This window comes from Lissotriton helveticus, chromosome 6 (assembly GCF_964261635.1).
Source record: "Lissotriton helveticus chromosome 6, aLisHel1.1, whole genome shotgun sequence".
NCBI lineage: Eukaryota > Metazoa > Chordata > Amphibia > Caudata > Salamandridae > Lissotriton > Lissotriton helveticus.
The window spans coordinates 682,693,449-682,706,013 of NC_136067.1; the positions used below are offsets into that span (position 1 = coordinate 682,693,449).

At 47.9% G+C, this 12,565-nt stretch overlaps 4 non-coding genes and 1 pseudogene across 4 annotated transcripts; all 5 read left to right on the top strand.

Moving 5' to 3' along the window:
- Positions 1-856: 856 nt before the first annotated feature.
- LOC144764288 (U2 spliceosomal RNA) lies at positions 857-1,047 on the top strand. The gene has a single exon (XR_013596473.1). It is a non-coding gene; the product is annotated as a U2 spliceosomal RNA (small nuclear RNA).
- Positions 1,048-2,041: 994 nt separating this feature from the next.
- LOC144764289 (U2 spliceosomal RNA) lies at positions 2,042-2,232 on the top strand. Its single transcript, XR_013596474.1, has one exon. It is a non-coding gene; the product is annotated as a U2 spliceosomal RNA (small nuclear RNA).
- A 7,719-nt stretch (positions 2,233-9,951) lies between these two features.
- Positions 9,952-10,126, top strand: LOC144764316 (U2 spliceosomal RNA; annotated as a pseudogene).
- A 990-nt stretch (positions 10,127-11,116) lies between these two features.
- Positions 11,117-11,307, top strand: LOC144764290 (U2 spliceosomal RNA). The gene has a single exon (XR_013596475.1). It is a non-coding gene; the product is annotated as a U2 spliceosomal RNA (small nuclear RNA).
- Positions 11,308-12,279: 972 nt separating this feature from the next.
- LOC144764291 (U2 spliceosomal RNA) lies at positions 12,280-12,470 on the top strand. The gene has a single exon (XR_013596476.1). It is a non-coding gene; the product is annotated as a U2 spliceosomal RNA (small nuclear RNA).
- The last annotated feature ends 95 nt before the right edge of the window (positions 12,471-12,565 follow it).

Genomic DNA, 12,565 nt, shown 5'->3' on the forward strand with positions numbered 1-12,565 from the left:
CTTATTTATGTATTTATTTGACTTATTTGCCCCACCCGGGCCGTGCGTTATTTATTTATTTATTTATTAATTTTTCGGGTTTACGAAAAAAATGCAAATAAAAAATTATTTCTTTTTTTCTCCCCTTCTCCATCCAGACGCTGCACTTTGAAAAGAGACAAAGGTCGGAAAAAGACTGTTTTTCCAGCAGCAGAGTTTCGTTGGTTTTGGATCCATTTCACTGGGGAACGAATGGAAGAAGGTTCCCAGCAAGTCAGTGGGAGGGAGGGAGGGAGGGAGGGAGGGAGGGAGGGAGGCAGGCAGGCTGGCTGGCTGGCTGGCTGGCTGAGAAGTGGACACTGCCCTTGGCTTCTCTGAGCAAGAAGAAAAATACAGAGTCCTTTTCCTTCTCTGCCCGCCCCGCACGGCCACGAACGGCCACGCCTTATCTATAGGCCTTAGGCTGCAGGGGAGTAGTGTCCCCGGCAAGCGAGGGTGAGGGGCCAGGGGGCGGCCATTTCCGGTCAGGGAGCTGTCCAGGGCATCCTGGGCTGATTCCCAGCATCCCCTGGCTGCCAGGCTTTCTGGCCAGCCGGCTGGAAGCAGTGCGCAGGAAGGGGCGGGGCATGCAAATACTAGAAAGAGGACAACGTGGGTATGCTAAGTGACGCCTAATGAGGCGACAGCCCAGGAGGACTCTGGGAGCCGGGAGAAGGCCTGAGGCCGGGGCCTCCTTTCCACCGGCACATGATGAGCTCTTGCTGGGAGTCTGAAAAAGAGGCGAAAGGGCGTCCAGCGGCGATGCAAGGGAAGACCCCGGTCCGGGTCAGCCAGGTGGATTTCTTCGGGAGGCGTTAATTCTGGCACCATTCTGGTTATCGCTTCTCGGCCTTTTGGCTAAGATCAAGTGTAGTATCTGTTCTTATCAGTTTAATATCTGATACGTCCTCTATCTGGGGACCATATATTAAATTGATTTTTGGAACAGGGAGATGGAATAGGAGCTTGCTCTGTCCACTCCACGCATCAACCTGGTATTGCAGTACCTCCAGGAATGGTGCACTTCCCCACCCGGGGAAAACAATGCTGTTGAAAAATAGACGAGAAAACGAGAGTAGCGCTCCACTACCAAACCCTGTAAAGTGGCGCTATTGTGTTTGCGTGTGAATAAAAGCAAACTGGTCACCGTGTCTTGCCTTATTTATGTATTTATTTGACTTATTTGCCCCACCCGGGCCGTGCGTTATTTATTTATTTATTTATTAATTTTTCGGGTTTACGAAAAAAATGCAAATAAAAAATTATTTCTTTTTTTCTCCCCTTCTCCATCCAGACGCTGCACTTTGAAAAGAGACAAAGGTCGGAAAAAGACTGTTTTTCCAGCAGCAGAGTTTCGTTGGTTTTGGATCCATTTCACTGGGGAACGAATGGAAGAAGGTTCCCAGCAAGTCAGTGGGAGGGAGGGAGGGAGGGAGGGAGGGAGGGAGGGAGGGAGGGAGGCAGGCAGGCTGGCTGGCTGGCTGAGAAGTGGACACTGCCCTTGGCTTCTCTGAGCAAGAAGAAAAATACAGAGTCCTTTTCCTTCTCTGCCCGCCCCGCCCGTCCCCGAACGGCCACGAACGGCCAAGCCTTATCTATAGGCCTTAGGCTGCAGGGGAGTAGTGTCCCCGGCAAGCGAGGGTGAGGGGCCAGGGGGCGGCCATTTCCGGTCAGGGAGCTGTCCAGGGCATCCTGGGCTGATTCCCAGCATCCCCTGGCTGCCAGGCTTTCTGGCCAGCCGGCTGGAAGCAGTGCGCAGGAAGGGGCGGGGCATGCAAATACTAGAAAGAGGACAACGTGGGTATGCTAAGTGACGCCTAATGAGGCGACAGCCCAGGAGGACTCTGGGAGCCGGGAGAAGGCCTGAGGCCGGGGCCTCCTTTCCACCGGCACATGATGAGCTCTTGCTGGGAGTCTGAAAAAGAGGCGAAAGGGCGTCCAGCGGCGATGCAAGGGAAGACCCCGGTCCGGGTCAGCCAGGTGGATTTCTTCGGGAGGCGTTAATTCTGGCACCATTCTGGTTATCGCTTCTCGGCCTTTTGGCTAAGATCAAGTGTAGTATCTGTTCTTATCAGTTTAATATCTGATACGTCCTCTATCTGGGGACCATATATTAAATTGATTTTTGGAACAGGGAGATGGAATAGGAGCTTGCTCTGTCCACTCCACGCATCAACCTGGTATTGCAGTACCTCCAGGAATGGTGCACTTCCCCACCCGGGGAAAACAATGCTGTTGAAAAATAGACGAGAAAACGAGAGTAGCGCTCCACTACCAAACCCTGTAAAGTGGCGCTATTGTGTTTGCGTGTGAATAAAAGCAAACTGGTCACCGTGTCTTGCCTTATTTATGTATTTATTTGACTTATTTGCCCCACCCGGGCCGTGCGTTATTTATTTATTTATTTATTAATTTTTCGGGTTTACGAAAAAAATGCAAATAAAAAATTATTTCTTTTTTTCTCCCCTTCTCCATCCAGACGCTGCACTTTGAAAAGAGACAAAGGTCGGAAAAAGACTGTTTTTCCAGCAGCAGAGTTTCGTTGGTTTTGGATCCATTTCACTGGGGAACGAATGGAAGAAGGTTCCCAGCAAGTCAGTGGGAGGGAGGGAGGGAGGGAGGGAGGCAGGCAGGCTGGCTGGCTGGCTGGCTGAGAAGTGGACACTGCCCTTGGCTTCTCTGAGCAAGAAGAAAAATACAGAGTCCTTTTCCTTCTCTGCCCGCCCCCGAACGGCCACGAACGGCCAAGCCTTATCTATAGGCCTTAGGCTGCAGGGGAGTAGTGTCCCCGGCAAGCGAGGGTGAGGGGCCAGGGGGCGGCCATTTCCGGTCAGGGAGCTGTCCAGGGCATCCTGGGCTGATTCCCAGCATCCCCTGGCTGCCAGGCTTTCTGGCCAGCCGGCTGGAAGCAGTGCGCAGGAAGGGGCGGGGCATGCAAATACTAGAAAGAGGACAACGTGGGTATGCTAAGTGACGCCTAATGAGGCGACAGCCCAGGAGGACTCTGGGAGCCGGGAGAAGGCCTGAGGCCGGGGCCTCCTTTCCACCGGCACATGATGAGCTCTTGCTGGGAGTCTGAAAAAGAGGCGAAAGGGCGTCCAGCGGCGATGCAAGGGAAGACCCCGGTCCGGGTCAGCCAGGTGGATTTCTTCGGGAGGCGTTAATTCTGGCACCATTCTGGTTATCGCTTCTCGGCCTTTTAGCTAAGATCAAGTGTAGAAATACACTTGTGAATAGCTAGAGGGCGCTTGACCCCTGGAAACCCTTTGGTTGCTGGGCCTTCGCTCCACGGCTTGTCCGTGGCAAGGCTGCGTGACTGAGGGCGGAAAGGCTAAAGCCGAGGTGACCACCTTCGAGGGACACCTGGGGGACACTGGGCCTTCGCTCCACGGCTTGTCCGTGGCAAGGCTGCGTGGACCCTGGGACCGTTCCAACAGGGCAGAAACCTACTACAGGAGGGATACCTGGATCCGCCTGAGTGGAGGGACGGGCTGCGGCACCTGGCTTGTCCGGGGCCCAGCTGATGCCCAGAAACTCGGGGGGTGAAGGGGAAGCCCCTCCAGAGCTGACCACAGGCCCGCACATAGCTGCGTGGCCAGGAGACACTCTGGAGTGACCCCGGGCGCACTGAGATAGTGCACGGCTCGGGGACACTCAATTGAGGAATTTCGACCCCCCCACATAGGAACACCTGGCCTACACGGCCAGGAACAGGTGAGCTAAATAGCACACGGGGTGGTGGGAGGAAGATAAGGAGCCCGAGAAAGAAAGGCGGGGAAACCCTGGGCGCACCGGCGGTGCTCGGCCCGGGGACACCCCGAAAATACCGGGAAACATAATCCAGTACACCCGCAAAGCAATCGCAGGCAACAGCTGATTGGAGAGACCCCGGGCGCACCTCCTTGGTGCTCGGCCCGGGGAGACTCCAAAAAAAAAAAAAACACTCGAATTCCGGCAATTTTAAATCATTACCGCGAGCCCCCAGGCGCACCGGCTGGTGCTCGGCCAGGGGGCACGCAGACGGGAAAAAGCACAACAGCTGGCCAGCAAAGATCCAGGGAGCAATCGCAGACTCCCCCTCGGCCAGGAGGCACGCACTGACAGAAAAGAACGGGAAAAACGCGAGCCCCTCGGCGCACAGTCTTGTGCTCGGCCAAGGGGCACGCCAGACGAGCTGAACAGGCATATTTTCGAGGGCTGCGCATAAAACGACCCAGCAGCGCCCCCTAGCGAAGGAAAAACGGTAAACAAAGCGAGCCCCCAGGCGCTATCACAGAGCTCGGCCAGGGGGCACGCCCAAACGTATTCAGAGCCAAAAAGGAGACAAAAATCGCGAGCCCCCAGGCGCACTTCACAGTGCTCGGCCAGGGGGCACGCCCAGCAAAGAATCAAAGAGGAAATACCGCGAGCCCCCGGGGCGCACCGGCTGGTGCACGGCCTAGGGGCACGCACCTTTCTGCCAGCATAAGAACCCCACCAATTCCACACAGGGGAGGAGAAGGCCAAAATCAGTGAGCCCCCGGGCGCACCGCCAGGTGCTCGGCCAGGGGGCACACAACCAAACATGGGGGACCCCAAAAGCTACGCGAATGCAGCAGGAGGAAATCGCGCAGGAGGAGCAGCAAGAAATGCGACAGGACAAGCAACACCCACAGGTATAAGGAACACAGTTAGATTTGAAATCCAGGATGAGGCAAAACACAAAAGGAACCTAAGCCACTTAATGGACACTGTCTTCAAAAAGGTTTTAGATATAGATCCCACGGCAGTAAAATGCCTACAAGACTTCAGAATTAGAGGGCTCTTTGATGTCACTTTTGATAATGAGACAATGTACCACAAATGCTTGTTTAACCTAAATTGTTATAAAGATAAGGAGGAGTTAGAGGGATACAACATCACCCCCCTGTCCACACCCAGAGAAATACCTATAACTGTACATATGTACAACCCCTTCGCATCCCCAACAGAAATTGCCAATTTCCTACGCAGGTACTGCCAGACTGTAAGGGGAGGAAGTGAACTTAAGAATGAGTGGGGCATCTGGAATGGGAAGCGCAGATACATGGTCACCCTGGAAGCAGATGAGGAAGGAATAGGAGGAACAAAACACCCCCCCCTTAACTTCTCAATAGGGCCCAATAGAGGTTTTCTTTACTACCCAGGACAGCCAAACTTTTGCAGGGCATGCTTACAATTTGGACACACTAAAGAGTGGTGCCCAGGAGACATATGCAGGAACTGTGGGAAAAAGGGACACATGGCACAGGACTGTAAAGCCCCCAAAAAATGCAATCTATGTGGGGGAAACAACCACCTGTACAAAAACTGCCCCAATAGAGAAATGCCTAAATACCCAGAACAAGTAGCAGAAAAGAGAAATCAGAAAAAAAACCCCGAGACAGAAAAAGCAAAACAGGCAGAAGAAAGCACAAAAATTAGAGAAAATGCTAACGAACAAAATACAGATAGTACTAGTACACAAAACACAACGCCACACATACAACCAACTCCACAGATAGAAAAAGATGAGACCCAAACACCCACACAAATAGTACAGGAAACACCAGAAGAATATCAAACAGAAACAAACTTGATAGTAGATCAGACAGTGGAGGTAGTTACAATAGACCTAACTGGCACACAAGGGGACACCCAAGACACCAAGGAAGACCCTTTAGATAATTACAATCCAGAGTGGCTTTTTGCAGTGACACAAAACACAGGGAGCACCCACATCACACAGTCAATAGAACCCCAGATGCAGCCAGAGATAGAAATGGAAGAGGAAGAAACAAACAAAGATGCAGAGAATGGAAACAAGGAGGAAAAAAATACAAGACAGGTAGAAACAGGTGATGCCCCAAATGTAAATAACTTATCAGACTCCGAATCAGAAAACGAAGATATTTCAAGCTCACAAAAATCAGAGAAAGGCGCTCTGAGAGTATCAGCCAGACAGATAGCAAAGAAAAAAGTGAGAAAGGAAATAAAAAGAACCCTTTTGTTACAAGAAGCCCCACCAAACAAAAACAAAAGAAAAGCTTTCAGCCAAATGGGAAGTTCACAAAGTCCAGGCTCTAGATTTAGCAGCCTGGCGAACCTACCAGACTCAGAGGACCTCCACATGGAAGGTCTGTCTGACATAGAAAATGGAAAGGACCTCATCTTAGATGAGGGAAACCAAAAGAAAGAAGGGCCACCAGGCAACAGTCAAATATACTTCAACGATGAAGACGATATTGTATCAACTCTTGAAAGTGTCTCAATCCTCCAACAACAGGAGAATGAGATACCTGACAGCATATAAATTTAAAATTAAAATGATGTGGAAAATCATAATAATGGCTATAACAATAGCCTCCCTAAATGTTAGAGGTTTGAGAAACCAAACCAAGAGAGCAGCTATATTTCATTACTGCAAAAACCTAAAAGCAGACATCATATGTCTACAAGAATGTGGCCTACCTTATGCTGACGAATACAGCCACATAGAAAAAGAATGGCCCTTGGGCCCTTCCTTTTGGTCAGGAGGAGGAAATAAAAATGCAGGAGTGGGGATCCTCTTTACAAACAACCACCCACAACTAATACAAGAGACTATAATCTCGCCAGGGAGAGCACAAATGCTAACCATAAATTACAGAGAAAATATATTAAAAATTATTAATATATATGCCCATACCAAAAAGAATGAAAGGAAAGAACTGTTAGAAAACCTAAATTTCTTCTTAACTGGCAACCAACCATGCCTCATAGCAGGAGACTTCAACTGCATTCTGTCACCAGGAGACAGATATGGATCCTCCATGCAGTACAAATTAGATACTACTTCCAAAAGTCTTAAGTATATAATAAAAAATTTCAACCTCCAAGACTCATTCCCCCTATGCAACCCGAACACAACGGGCTACACATGGCTATCTGGAGATGGTAACACCACATCCAGAATAGATTTTATCTTCGCTAACAGACAAATAAAATGCATAGCATCAAAACTAGATGATAGCTGCTTAACTGACCACCAAACAGTCATAACAGAATGCCAATTACCTCATGCACCCCAAAAAGGAAAGACCTATTGGAAGCTAAACACCTCAACTCTATCTGAGGAAGAAACAAAAACAGCATTCCAAACTCAATATAGCAAATGGGAAAAACAAAAGAAAAACTTCCAAAATCTCACCCTATGGTGGGAATTTGTTAAAAAACAAACTAAAAACTTTTTCTCAAATATAGGAAGAGAGAGAGCAGCCCAACAAAGAGCTGACTTTAAAAACCACCAAGAAAAACTGGCCTTACTAATAGAACTGCAAGACGCAGGAGTAGAGGTAAAGGAAGAGATGCTAAAAACTAGGGAAAACATAAGAAAATGGTATCTACAAAAAGGCAGAGAGACCATCTTTAACTCAAGAGTAAAAGAATACGAAGAAGGGGAAAAATGCAACGCTTTTTTCTTCAAAAAAGCAGCGCAAGCCCAACAAAATATCCCAGGCCTAAAAGATAAAAATGGAAAAACAACAAATAAAATAGAGGAAATACTAGAAATAACAGCAGAATTCTACAAAAACCTTTACAAAAAAAAAGGAATAGAGGAAGATACAGGAAATGACTTCCTACAAAACTTAGAAGGGAATTTGACAAAAGAAGCAAAATCCTTCCTAGAAAAACCCTTTGAAGGCCAGGAATTCCTAGAAGCACTCGCCCAGACACCAAAAAACTCTGCCCCAGGGAAAGACGGCCTACCCTGGGAATTCTATAAAACCTTCTGGGGTACAATAGCAAGAGATTTTATTGAAATGCTCAACAAAGCAACTGAAGAAAAACAACTCCCACCATCCTTTTTAGAAGGAGTAGTAACCCTAATCTATAAAAAAGGTGACAAAGAATGCCTGGAAAATTGGAGACCCATCACTCTTTTAAACGTAGACAGTAAAATACTAAGCAAACTGATGACAAATAGAATTAAAAAGGTGCTCAAAGCAGTCATTCACCCAGACCAAACCTGTGCAGTCCCTGGTAGGAAATCATGGGACAGCATGATCACGATAAGAGATGCTATCTGGATGGCGCTAGAAAAAAACTCCCCACTAGGAGTCCTCTCACTTGACCTTCAAAAGGCCTTTGATAGTGTCTCCCATGAATACATGTTTAAAGTCCTACACCATATGGGTTTCCCACCAGGATTCACTAAGATAATAAAACTGCTATACTCTAACGCCTCCAGTGCATTCCAGATAAATAACCACCTCTCCAAAGAAGTACAAATAGGCACAGGAGTCAGACAGGGTTGCCCACTATCACCAGCACTGTTCATCTGTGCACTACAACCACTCCTAGCAACCCTGAGAAAAGACAAGGTAATAAAAGGAATCTTTGTCCCGGGGGCAGGGGGAAATAAAGCAAAATGCATAGCCTATATGGATGATATAACCATATTATGCCCAGACCCACAGTCAGTCTCAAGAACAATTCTACATTGCAACATCTTTGCACAAGCATCAGGACTAAAACTAAACCTAGACAAAACAACCTGCCTTACAGTAGGGAATTGGAACAACTTGGCAAAAATACCAGTTAAAACCACCAAACAACCAACAAAGATACTAGGAGTCAGGTTCTCAGAAGACACTTCAGGAGAAGACAATTGGACAGAAGTCAAAAATAAGATAAACCAAAAAATTGGACTATGGAAAAGTAGATCCTTAAGCCTGGTAGGAAAAATACTGGTAATTAAAGCGGTCCTGCTCCCTTTGATGCTATACTATGCAGTGATTTTTCCTCCCTCCAAAGAGACACTCAAGAGTCTGCAGAAAACAATTTTTGACTTCTTTTGGTCCTCCAAAATGGAAAAACTTAAAAGAGAGATAGTTTACAAAAGCTTAGAAAATGGGGGCAAGGGAGTGCCAAACCTATACCTCTTCTTCCTCGTCACGTACACCAGCCTATGTCTAAATGCAATTAGAGAAAGAAGGAACATTGCAGCACACTTCATCAGATATGGAGCTGCAAACATTTTTAGAACAGCAAAACTATTAGAACAAGACAACAGACTACCCACAGCTTTTGTCCCTCCAAAAATGTACAACATTATAGATGACTTTCTGAAAAGTATGAAGAAAATACAACTGAAACCAGAGGACTTCATACACAGAATGGCCCTGAAAGAAGCCATACAAGACAAAGAAATTATGACACCTGCAAACAACCTCAATGAAAAACTCTCCAAAAAAGCATGGACAATGGCGAACAGCAAGGAGATCACCAATAGCCAAAAGGACCTGGCATGGCTAACCATCCACAAGGCTCTACCAGTAAAAAGCTTCCAACATAAGAGAGGACTAGCAAAGCAATCTACCTGCCCAAGAGACAATTGTAAAGCGGAAGAATCAGTACTCCATTTCCTCTGGAACTGCTACTTTGCACAGCTAACATGGAAAACCATTGGTCCCCTGATAAAAGGGATCACAGGACAAAACAACATAAACTATGAACTCATCCTGTATGGTTTCCCCACAACATGTACTAAAGACAAACACAACCTACTTCTGAAAATCATATCATGTGTGAAAGAAAGTTTATGGACCACAAGAAACCTAGGAGTCTACCAACACAAGACCTTCTCCACCAAAGATTGTATAAATATTGCATTGGATAAAATAATGGTTTTTTATTATGTGGACATTAAAAAACAAGGCAAACTACAAGCAGAAAAAATATGGAAACAAAAAAAATGGGCAGAATGGGTAACTTAAAAAATATTTAGGAAAACACTTTAGCATAAAAGTGTTTTCTCTTACAATGAAACATATCTCGATGGAAAACTGACAGGTCTCTGCCTGCGTGCAACACCTAGTCCAGTTAAAAAGTATGCCACCCACAATGGGATTGGTTAACATGTATCTATGACAAAACAATTTTTCTAAATAAAGTATATTTTTTCAAAAAAAAAAAATCTGTTCTTATCAGTTTAATATCTGATACGTCCTCTATCTGGGGACCATATATTAAATTGATTTTTGGAACAGGGAGATGGAATAGGAGCTTGCTCTGTCCACTCCACGCATCAACCTGGTATTGCAGTACCTCCAGGAATGGTGCACTTCCCCACCCGGGGAAAACAATGCTGTTGAAAAATAGACGAGAAAACGAGAGTAGCGCTCCACTACCAAACCCTGTAAAGTGGCGCTATTGTGTTTGCGTGTGAATAAAAGCAAACTGGTCACCGTGTCTTGCCTTATTTATGTATTTATTTGACTTATTTGCCCCACCCGGGCCGTGCGTTATTTATTTATTTATTTATTAATTTTTCGGGTTTACGAAAAAAATGCAAATAAAAAATTATTTCTTTTTTTCTCCCCTTCTCCATCCAGACGCTGCACTTTGAAAAGAGACAAAGGTCGGAAAAAGACTGTTTTTCCAGCAGCAGAGTTTCGTTGGTTTTGGATCCATTTCACTGGGGAACGAATGGAAGAAGGTTCCCAGCAAGTCAGTGGGAGGGAGGGAGGGAGGGAGGGAGGGAGGGAGGCAGGCAGGCTGGCTGGCTGGCTGGCTGGCTGAGAAGTGGACACTGCCCTTGGCTTCTCTGAGCAAGAAGAAAAATACAGAGTCCTTTTCCTTCTCTGCCCGCCCCGCCCGTCCCCGAACGGCCACGAACGGCCAAGCCTTATCTATAGGCCTTAGGCTGCAGGGGAGTAGTGTCCCCGGCAAGCGAGGGTGAGGGGCCAGGGGGCGGCCATTTCCGGTCAGGGAGCTGTCCAGGGCATCCTGGGCTGATTCCCAGCATCCCCTGGCTGCCAGGCTTTCTGGCCAGCCGGCTGGAAGCAGTGCGCAGGAAGGGGCGGGGCATGCAAATACTAGAAAGAGGACAACGTGGGTATGCTAAGTGACGCCTAATGAGGCGACAGCCCAGGAGGACTCTGGGAGCCGGGAGAAGGCCTGAGGCCGGGGCCTCCTTTCCACCGGCACATGATGAGCTCTTGCCTGGAGTCTGAAAAAGAGGCGAAAGGGCGTCCAGCGGCGATGCAAGGGAAGACCCCGGTCCGGGTCAGCCAGGTGGATTTCTTCGGGAGGCGTTAATTCTGGCACCATTCTGGTTATCGCTTCTCGGCCTTTTGGCTAAGATCAAGTGTAGTATCTGTTCTTATCAGTTTAATATCTGATACGTCCTCTATCTGGGGACCATATATTAAATTGATTTTTGGAACAGGGAGATGGAATAGGAGCTTGCTCTGTCCACTCCACGCATCAACCTGGTATTGCAGTACCTCCAGGAATGGTGCACTTCCCCACCCGGGGAAAACAATGCTGTTGAAAAATAGACGAGAAAACGAGAGTAGCGCTCCACTGCCAAACCCTGTAAAGTGGCGCTATTGTGTTTGCGTGTGAATAAAAGCAAACTGGTCACCGTGTCTTGCCTTATTTATGTATTTATTTGACTTATTTGCCCCACCCGGGCCGTGCGTTATTTATTTATTTATTTATTAATTTTTCGGGTTTACGAAAAAAATGCAAATAAAAAATTATTTCTTTTTTTCTCCCCTTCTCCATCCAGACGCTGCACTTTGAAAAGAGACAAAGGTCGGAAAAAGACTGTTTTTCCAGCAGCAGAGTTTCGTTGGTTTTGGATCCATTTCACTGGGGAACGAATGGAAGAAGGTTCCCAGCAAGTCAGTGGGAGGGAGGGAGGGAGGGAGGGAGGCAGGCAGGCTGGCTGGCTGGCTGGCTGGCTGAGAAGTGGACACTGCCCTTGGCTTCTCTGAGCAAGAAGAAAAATACAGAGTCCTTTTCCTTCTCTGCCCGCCCCGAACGGCCACGAACGGCCAAGCCTTATCTATAGGCCTTAGGCTGCAGGGGAGTAGTGTCCCCGGCAAGCGAGGGTGAGGGGCCAGGGGGCGGCCATTTCCGGTCAGGGAGCTGTCCAGGGCATCCTGGGCTGATTCCCAGCATCCCCTGGCTGCCAGGCTTTCTGGCCAGCCGGCTGGAAGCAGTGCGCAGGAAGGGGCGGGGCATGCAAATACTAGAAAGAGGACAACGTGGGTATGCTAAGTGACGCCTAATGAGGCGACAGCCCAGGAGGACTCTGGGAGCCGGGAGAAGGCCTGAGGCCGGGGCCTCCTTTCCACCGGCACATGATGAGCTCTTGCTGGGAGTCTGAAAAAGAGGCGAAAGGGCGTCCAGCGGCGATGCAAGGGAAGACCCCGGTCCGGGTCAGCCAGGTGGATTTCTTCGGGAGGCGTTAATTCTGGCACCATTCTGGTTATCGCTTCTCGGCCTTTTGGCTAAGATCAAGTGTAGTATCTGTTCTTATCAGTTTAATATCTGATACGTCCTCTATCTGGGGACCATATATTAAATTGATTTTTGGAACAGGGAGATGGAATAGGAGCTTGCTCTGTCCACTCCACGCATCAACCTGGTATTGCAGTACCTCCAGGAATGGTGCACTTCCCCACCCGGGGAAAACAATGCTGTTGAAAAATAGACGAGAAAACGAGAGTAGCGCTCCACTACCAAACCCTGTAAAGTGGCGCTATTGTGTTTGCGT